The sequence below is a fragment of the Phocoena sinus genome, chromosome 19 (genome assembly GCF_008692025.1).
Source record: "Phocoena sinus isolate mPhoSin1 chromosome 19, mPhoSin1.pri, whole genome shotgun sequence".
Lineage (NCBI taxonomy): Eukaryota > Metazoa > Chordata > Mammalia > Artiodactyla > Phocoenidae > Phocoena > Phocoena sinus.
In genome coordinates this window covers 792,488-802,027 of record NC_045781.1, presented here as the reverse complement: position 1 = coordinate 802,027, position 9,540 = coordinate 792,488, and positions in this window count along the sequence as shown.

Here is a 9,540-nt window from a genome sequence, read left to right as displayed (position 1 = left end):
ATAGTTAGCAATTATGTCCTACCCATTGAGGAACACTTATTTATTTATTTATTTATTTAGTTGCACTGGGTCTTAGTTGCAGCAAGCAGTCTTCTTAGTTGCGGCTCACCAGCTCTTTAGTTTCAGTGTGTGGGTTCCTTAGTTGTGACATGAGAACTCTTAGTTGCAGCACGCATGTGAGATCTAGTTCCCTGACCAGGGATTGAACCCAGGTCCCCTGCATTGGGAGCATGGAGTCTTAACCACTGCACCATCAGGGAAGTCCCATTGAGGAACACTTTATCCATATAATATTTCTTACTGTATATCCTGAAATATACTCAACTCCATTTAGTAAACCGACATCTATCTCAGATGGAGACCAATGTAACTAATGCTGTTTTGGCTGGGGTCAGTGACTGCAGCTTTCAGAGTCACAGCATGTCTGTGTTACTGAACCAGGTTTGTTTGCCCCACATTCAGAAGGCCGAGACGTTGAGGTTTGCAGCAGAAAAAGTGTTTATTCTTGTGGCATCAAAGGGAGGAGTCAGGAGAACTAGTCTCAGATCCACCCCCCAACAGGAGGGTGTTGGGATATTTATGGCCTAGAGGAGGAGGGTGGTCTCAGGCCTAGGGAATGTAGGCAAGAAAAAAGTGAAGAAATCTGTGTTCTGCACAGGCATATCTGAGCTACATGCTTCTTCATGGGAAACGTTCAGAAAATGGTAGCATTAGCATGATCTAAGGGTGGACACTCATACAGGCCCAGTTGAATGGTTGGTGGTCTTGACCAGTTTGAACTGGACAAGACTAACTGCATGTTCCTGAACAACAATTTAAGGAACTGTTACCATAGCCACCCATACCTCAGAGATGTTATCTATAAGGATTTGTGATATATTGTCTAAGCTAGGTGAAGCTTGGAGGGTATGTAATTTGCAAAAACAATTAAAGCAAGAGTCAGTGAAGGTAGGTTAGAGGATATTATTTATAAAGCAAGTTAGAGTTTCAGGGAACTAACTGATAACTGCCCTTGGTTTCATCTGCTAAGGGAACATCTGAACCCCATGATCTCATGTTGTTGCTGGTAAGTGATTATCATTCTCCAGTGATTGCTGGTACAGCTCTGCAAGGGGAATTGAGATTATCTCAATTAAACAATTTGAAATGCAAATATCAGGAAATTAGAAATAGTATTGAGGCATTTATTCAAAGATAATGTCGGAAATAGCTCTGGGGAAATATCATGGGATTTTTTTTTAAATAAATTTATTTATTTATTTATTTATTTTTGGCTGTGTTGGGTCTCCGTTGCTGTGCATGGGCTTTCTCCAGTTGTGGTGAGTTGGGGGGCTACTCTTCTTTGTGGTGCGTGGGCTTGTCATTGTGGTGGCTGCTCTTGTTGCAGAGCATGGGCTCTAGGCTCACAGGCCTCAGTAGTTGTGACACACATCCTCAGTAGTTGTGGTTCACGGGCTCTAGAGCGCAAGCTCAGTAGCTGTGGTACACCAGCTTAGTTGCTCTGCGGCATGTGGGATCTTCCTGGACCAGGGCGCGAACCCGTGTCCCCTGCATTGGCAGGCAGATTGTTAACCACTGCGTTACCAAGGAAAATGGGATTTTTTAAAATAAATTTATTTATTTGACTGCGTTGGATCTTTGTTGCTGCGCGTGGGCTTTTCTCTAGTTGCAGCGAGTGTCGTTGCAGTGCATGAGCTTCTCATTTGTGGTGGCTTCTCTTGTGGAGCATGGGCTGAAGGCATGCGGTCTTCAGCAGTTGTGGCACACGGGCTCAGTAGTTGTGGCTTGTGGGCTCTAGGGCTCAGGCTCAGTAGTTGTGGTGTACAGGTTTAGTTGCTCCGCAGCATGTGGGATCTTCCCCGACCAGGGCTCGAACCCGTTTCCCCTGCATTGGCAGGTGGATTCTTTTTTTTTTGCGGTATGCGGACCTCTCACTGTTGTGGCCTCTCCCGTTGCAGAGCACAGGCTCCAGACGCGCAGGCTCAGCGGCCATGGCTCAAGGGCCCAGCCGCTCCGCGGCATGTGCCATCTTCCAGGACCAGGGCTTGAACCCATGTCCCCTACATCGGCAGGCGGATTCTCAACCACTGCGCCGCCAGGGAAGCCCTGGCAGGTGGATTCTTAACCACTGTGCCACCAGGGAAGTCCTGCACGTATGTAATTTTAAAAGGGATGAATAAATGAGTTATGTAATGTGGGTAATTCAAGATTACATTAACACCTTGAAAGAGGCTCACAGAAGAGAAGAAGCACAGATCATGAGAAGCACAGGTTAGTGTCGTGGTCCGAACGCAGGTTGGAAAAGAATTTCCAGACACAAGGCAGAATGTAAAAAGGATAGAATTTATTAGAGAGAATGGTTGTTGCCAGAACAGTGGGCCGACTTCAGAGTAGTCTGGGAGAGCCGACCCCAGACATGTGCTATTAGTCAGTTTTTATAGCCAGGGGAAAAAGGAATGTTCCAAGGTGAAATTTTCATTTTCTGATTGGTCGAGGCACATATACCTTCCTTCTGTAGGGTGGAAGTGGGGTAGGGCAGATGTCTTTCCTTATTTGGGACGAGAGAGGAACAGGTCCCGTCGCCCAGGTGGGCTCAGGAATTTCGTAACCATTGCAACATGGCGGGGAGAGTGACAAGAGCCCGGTAGGGTATGTGACCCTGAAACTTTTTCAGGGAAGGTTGTCCTTTGTCCCTGACCATTGTCTTTGGAGCACCACAGTCACAACCTGGACTTCCAATTGGTGTCTGAAATCGGGTTGGGGGGGCGTCCTACGAGGGTCAGTCTTGTAGGACTGAGCCCTTAACCTTGGAATCTGATGCTATCTCAGGGTAGACAGCGTCAGAATTGTTAAATTGTGGGACACCAAGCTAGTGTTGGAGAATTGGTTGGTATTGTGTGGAAATCCACCCATCCCCCATATACATTGGAAATTGGGGCAGAACCTTCGGGTGGTAAGCAGAGAACCTTGAGTTCTAAATTGTAAAAGAATTAAGTTGAGCCCATGACTATGCTGGAAATTTGGCGACTGAGAAATTTTTGTTTTTACAAAGTGTATTTTTTTTTCACTCATGAGAAGCTTAAGGAGAATTAAACTTGGAGGGAAAGAAATAATCAGATGAAAGTAGAAAGAGGTGAAAGTGTGGAAGGAAGCTACCACCTTGTGCTGTTTCATTGCTTCAAAACCATGTACTGAACATCTCACCAGCTTCAGAGACAGGTCTAGACGTGTGTTATATATCAGTGAAGAAAGAAATAGGTCCTCCTGTAGTGTCCTTCAAAAGCCTTTATTGAGGAGAGTAACGAATAAGTCACAAAGAAAATGCTACATATTATAGTAAATTATAAGGTGACAGGTAGAAATGCAAAAAAAAAAAAAAAAGATCAGCACCAAGGAATAACAAGAATGTGGAGTCAGGAGGATTTTAGTAGGAAACAGAGGGTTGTTCTCATAAGGAGATGATATTCGAGCACACAGTTAAAGGAGGGGAGGAAGGGAATTCCCTGGCGGTCCAGTGGTTAGGACTCTGCACTCTCACTGCCGAGAGCACGGGTTCAGTAATCCTTGGTTTGGGAACTAAGATCCCACAAGCCATGCAGCTCAGCCAAAAAAAAAAAAAAAAGGAAACAGTCAGTACAATGTCCTAGTCCCAAGGTCCAGAAATTGGATGTGATTGTTTTTTGACATTAGGTTTTTTAAAAATATTTTTTGATGTGGATCACTTTTTTTAAAGTCCTTATTGAACTTGTTACAATATTGCTTCTGTTTTATGTTTTTGGTTTTTTGGCCACGAGGCATGCGGGATTTTACTTCCCCAAACAGGGATCGAACCCTCACCCCCTGCATTGGAAGGCGAAGTCTCAACCATTGGACTGCCAGGGAAGTCCCTGTTTGACATTGTTAGTGATATACTTTGGTGAATTTTAATAATTCATACAAAATTTGCCTACTGTGTGCACAGTTCCATAAATACATCCATATGTCTCTACTGCAGACCTCCTTTCAACAATCTTCTCAACTTTTCCTTCCTTACCAGGGCAGATCATTGGCTGCTATCCTGGAATCTATATATATGGTCACCTTTGAATAACGATTCTTCCACACAAAATGGATGGCCAGATCATAGCATAACCCATTGGAAAAACGTTTCTACTCCATTATGTTTCAGGGACACCCTGAATGTGGCTGTGATGCGGCCACTGTCGATTTTACGTGCACCCATAAATCAAAATGAGCCAAGCAGAACCCCAGCTCAAGCTTTCTCCTCTCCCCTATGGCTGTGCAGGGCACCCAGACAGCCACGGAAGTGAGTTGTTACCATGTTGGTGGGGTCTCAGCTACCTATTCATGCAGCCTAGTTGTGTTCTGTAGACCTGATCTGGCTCAATCCTGGCTGTACATTTCTACCTTATAATGGAATACAGCAGTGTCCGTAGACTTCATGACTTGGTTGGTCCAGTCAGGGTCCTTAGACTTCATGACTTGGTTGGTCCAATAGAGCAACGACCCTCATAGTGGGTCATTCTGGATGCATGGATATCTGATGCCCCCTACTCAAGTGTTCTGTTCTTATTCTGCTACAGTGACCCATCAGGAGCTGTTTCAAAATGATGTATAAATCTGCCCTGCAGATGGTATGGACTTCCTCCAGAGCCCCAGGAGGCTGCATTGTGATTGTCTGGCTGGTGCTTGAGAATACGATTCCTACTCAACTTGGGTGAAACTTATAGGATTTAAGCTATTATATTGTATGTTAAGTAGTTGAAAAAGAATCCACAGTGGCCAAAGTGAACTTCCATGTTAGTTGTTTTGAAACATCTGCTGTGGGACTGCTAGTGTTACTTCAGATAAAAAATTTAATTGACAATGTACCTCACTGAAACAGACAAAGCAAATGATAGAGACGAGATCTCCTGGGGCATAACCACTACACTCACTGACAGACTCCTTAAAAAGAAACCACTGGACTTCCCTGGCGGTCCAGCGGTTAAGACGCCATGCTTCCAATGCAGGGGATGAAGGTTCAATCCCTGGTCAGGGAACTAAGATTCCACATGCCTCATGGTGCAGCCGAAAAATTTAAAAAGAAAATGAAAAAAGGGAGAAGGAAGGAAAGAAAGAAAGAAAGAAGGAAAGAAAGGGAAAGAAAGAAAAGAAACCACTGAACTGAACGACCTGAAGCCTCTTCACTGGAGGATCCCACTCCACACTGCTGAGAACTGTTCCAGACGGACACTGCCAGAGCCCTGTCGGAGCAGAAGGTGACCTTCCACTCACTCTTGTTGCGAGACCAGTTGCAGACCTGGAGACACCTGCTGGTGCTGAGATACCTTGTTCGCAGACGCAGTGGATGTTAACCCCTTTCCTATTTTCCCTACTTTGTGCTAATTGTGTGCAATAAGCCCGAATGATTCTCGAATTGAGTATTGGCTACTTTTGGTATATTTCCAATTCTGTGATTCTTACCTGGCCTTACTGCTGGGCCCTGCAATAAACATCCTATCTTGAGGAGGCCTTGGTAGCTGTGCAAGTTTGTGTTGTGCTGTTTTCATGACCCAAAATATAATGAACCGCTGGTATGGAGAGTCACGTGCTCAGGGTCTAGAGAGTTTCTGTTTCTGGGAGAGCCCAATGGGTAACTTGTTTTGCTGTTTTAATGTTGTTTTGCTGTTTTAATGATTTATTTATAGAGTTGAGGAGGGCTAGATTTTTTTCATCAGAAGTTCAGGGGTAACTAATGACTATCATAAGTTGTCCAGAGACTCGACGGGGCATGAGATGGGGTTACTGAAGTTTCTTTAGTGCAGGAATCTCTGAGTGCACAAATGGGAGTGGCTGCTGATTTCAGTTTGGAGGTAAAATTTATTAATAAGAATATGTTGCCATCAAAAGTACTAAAAGATGTTGGACTTGTATGTCCATGATGAGTGTGTCAAATAAGTCTGTCTTGGAGGTAGATGTCCTCAATGTAAGGTCATACCTGTGCTCCTGGAGAAAGGTGAGTACAATGATGATCCTGTCTGAAAGGATTGTGTGTGATGAAAAAGCTGTTGATGTACCCGATGGGCATCCTGGAAAGGATGTATTGTGTCACTTCGGAGGTGAAGGCAAACTACAGCTGAGAGGCTGTTGATCTCGAGGGAGGTCTCCCAGTTACCACACCACCTACACCAGGTTTTCAGCTCAAGCCTGACAAATAGTGAGCCTGGTTTAGGTGCAGAGGTGTCAGCTTCTGCTACTCCAGGGAGCCTTTATAAATAATTAGTCAGTTTGTCCAGGCAGACTTGCATGATGGGGAGAGATAGCATTGACTATTCATCCCCTTACCCCTGCCAAGCTTTGACAGGGGCCAGGTCCTGCAGAGTTGTCACAGGCCCAGGAATTTAGGGTAGGAAGATAAAGTCACTCTTTATCTTCAGACAATGCAGAGCCTCACAAAGTATCGCCCACAGGACTTCCCTGGTGGTCCAGTGGTAAGACTCCAAGCTCCCAATGCAGGAGGCCCAGGTTCGATCCCTGGTCAAGGAACTAGATCCCGCGTCATGCCACAACTAAGAAGCCTGCAGGCCACAACTAAGACCCGGCGCAGCCAAAAAAAAATACTAAATAAATAAATATTAAACCAAAACCAAAACCAAAAACAATCCAAATTAGTGCCCACGACTGCCAGCAAAAGGTAGAGCTTTCCCAGTGTTAAAATAAAAAAACAGAGACGAGCCTTGAAAATTCCGCGAGCAGACAAAACCAGTTTAATCTTACAAAAACAGTGCTTAATTTAGCTTATTTTGCAAGACTAATTTGTCCTGGGTCATTTCTGGCTTATGCCTTCAGAAATTATAAGCAAAACTTGAACTGTTTCTCAAGGTTGGTGTGAGGTAACTACTGACCAATTTCCTATCATTTAAGAAAATTCTAATACCATAAGCAATCAATAAGACGAATAAACAGTCCCTGCTTTCTCATTATCTAAGTTGCTTTGTAACAATATACCCCTGCTTCTCATACTACATTTTGGTATGAGTGTTCCTCGTTTGCATACTGTCTTTTTGGTGTGTGTACAATAAACTTTCACAAATTACTGCTTTGGTGATTCATTGGTTTTACTTCTGTTATTCATGAACTTTTGACCTCAGATGGTGTTGCTAGTAAACCCTGAGCATCATGGGGGTCTCCTCCTGTCCCAAACTAAACCATTCTCTCCATGAGGACACTTGTTCTAAAAATAGAAATGCTGGATATGGTACAGTAATGTCGCTGTGGCCACAAAAGTAAGGGAGAATGAGGCTTGGAAGGAAGTTTATTTTGCTCAGTGTCCAGAGAGGAGTTGTTACCATATGCCACCCAGTGCCATATTTCACCCAGGGAAAAACACCAGAGTTGTCAGGAGGCAGAAGAAATGAGGGAGGGGAAGGTCTACGCCAGATCCTTTATGGGGTTTCAAGGCAAAGGAAGGCAAGGGCAGAGTAAACAGTTTAAGATTGGGTACTTGAATAACTCAGGTGAGATTTAGGGCACAGGGGTGATCTCTAGTTGCCTGGAGCCTGGCCCTGGGATGATTAGGACAGAGGAATATTATGGAGTAAGATATGTAATATGGATTAAACAGTGTTCCTTGTTGAGTAGGACACAGTCACTGTCAATACAGGCAAGGGAGACATTGGTTATCAATAGGCTGAAACCTGCACAAAACACATAGCTACTATCGAAACTGAGAGGAGTCGTCAGTTAGATCCATTAAAGTATAACTTGCTGGGACTTCCCTGGCAGTCCAGAGGTTAAGACTTTGCCTTCCAATGCAGGGGGTGCGGGTTCCATCCCTGGTCGGGGAGCTAAGATCCCACATGCTTTGCGGCCAAAAACCAAAACATAAAACAGAAGCAATATTGTAATAAATTCAATAAAGACTTTAAAAAAAAAGTATAACTTGCTTAATAAATACTGAATTGTAAAATGCCTTCACTGATCAAATTTGCTTCAGTTGTTTCTATAAAAACTTGAATGTCGTCCAAGCATCACACGGCCTAAACAATTAAGATGTTTGCGGGAGATTTTTTTCACAAACTTGGAGTCAGCTGGGTCCAGTTCAAGCTTGAGCCAGTCAAGACTGATTGGGACAACAAACTCTTCAACTGGGCACGCACGAGTTATCCAATCAGTTACCATTTGACATCAGAGGGCCAAAGACTCCACCCTTAGAACATGCTAATGTCGCCATTTTCTGAACATGGGTATCATGGAGAAGCATGTAGCTTTGTTGTGCAAAACCATGATTACTTCACCTTTTTCTTATCTCTAATCACCTTCCCCCATGTTCCCCACACTTCAGGTTTATCCCATAAGTATTCAGAGCCTCTCACCTTCAGGGAGATGGATTTGCGATTTGTTCTGTCTCCTTGTTCGGCTGCCTCATGAATAAACCCTTTATCTGCTCAGCTTCATTCTCTCAGTTCTCATACTTCAGTACTCAGGCTCAAAATTACCTTTTTACAGCTATTGTAAATGTTTCCTCAGAGCTATTTTCTCCCCTCTCTTCAAATAGCTGCAGAATCATTATCAGTAACTCTCGGGAATTTTTTTCACTGATAATGTCAACTCCCTGTGCAGATCCCTGGTGCACACCCCTGGTGATCACGTCACAGCAAGGAGATGACCTCATGGTGTCCCAAACATTTATCTCAGGTATCATATGACCCATTTTGGGCTCATGCTCCCAATGTGACGATGATGGTCACTGTTCAGGCAGGAAATAGCATTCAAATGGTAGCACTTCTTTTCTAAGAGGTCTCAGATGTTAAAAGCAATTCTATATATGGTGGTATTGTTACAGACCGGGGTTCTTGGCCTTCCCCAATAAATAGAAATTGACTAGAGGCCAGACAAGAAATTCAGGCAAGGCTTTATTGAGGCCCCTGCTGCAGCAGGGGGCAGTGAGAACAAACAACAAGTTCCCTTGCTTGCCGGATCCCCAAGGGGGAGCAAGCTTGTTCCTTATATGGGGTGAGGGAAGGGGTCTGTCCAGGGGTCTGGCTGGAGGGGCAGCTTAGGTGTTTTGCCCACACCTTATGTGGTGCTGTATGCAGGGGGGCTTGCACAGCACCCTGCTCTTGCTCCCAACACCCTGTTTTTGCTCCAGGCCCTTCAAAAACGGCAGTTGGGTTTTTTCGGTCTCTTTGTATCTTTTGGTTCCAGAATTTGCCCCAACCGCACGTGCACGCAGTTATTTTCAGTCCCATACAGTTTCTTCGTATTTTGTTGCTTGAGGAGAGGTGTGTCCAGGTGCAAGAACTTCATCACTGCAGCGAAGGGTCCCAGGTCCCAGCCCGTCTCAGTATACCAAGTAAGAAATATTACCTGGAAAAAAGTGCTACTTCCTGGGATGAATACAATCACTGATTATACAGGCAGAAGAAAAGTTTTCTGAGGAAATCTATCTACTGGCTCCAGAGTACCTCAACATCCCTCTCTCTTCTTCCACTCCATGGCCCTGTCTGGAATATTTCCTCTTTTGTCCCTAACAAGAACTGAAAGTAACAACACTGA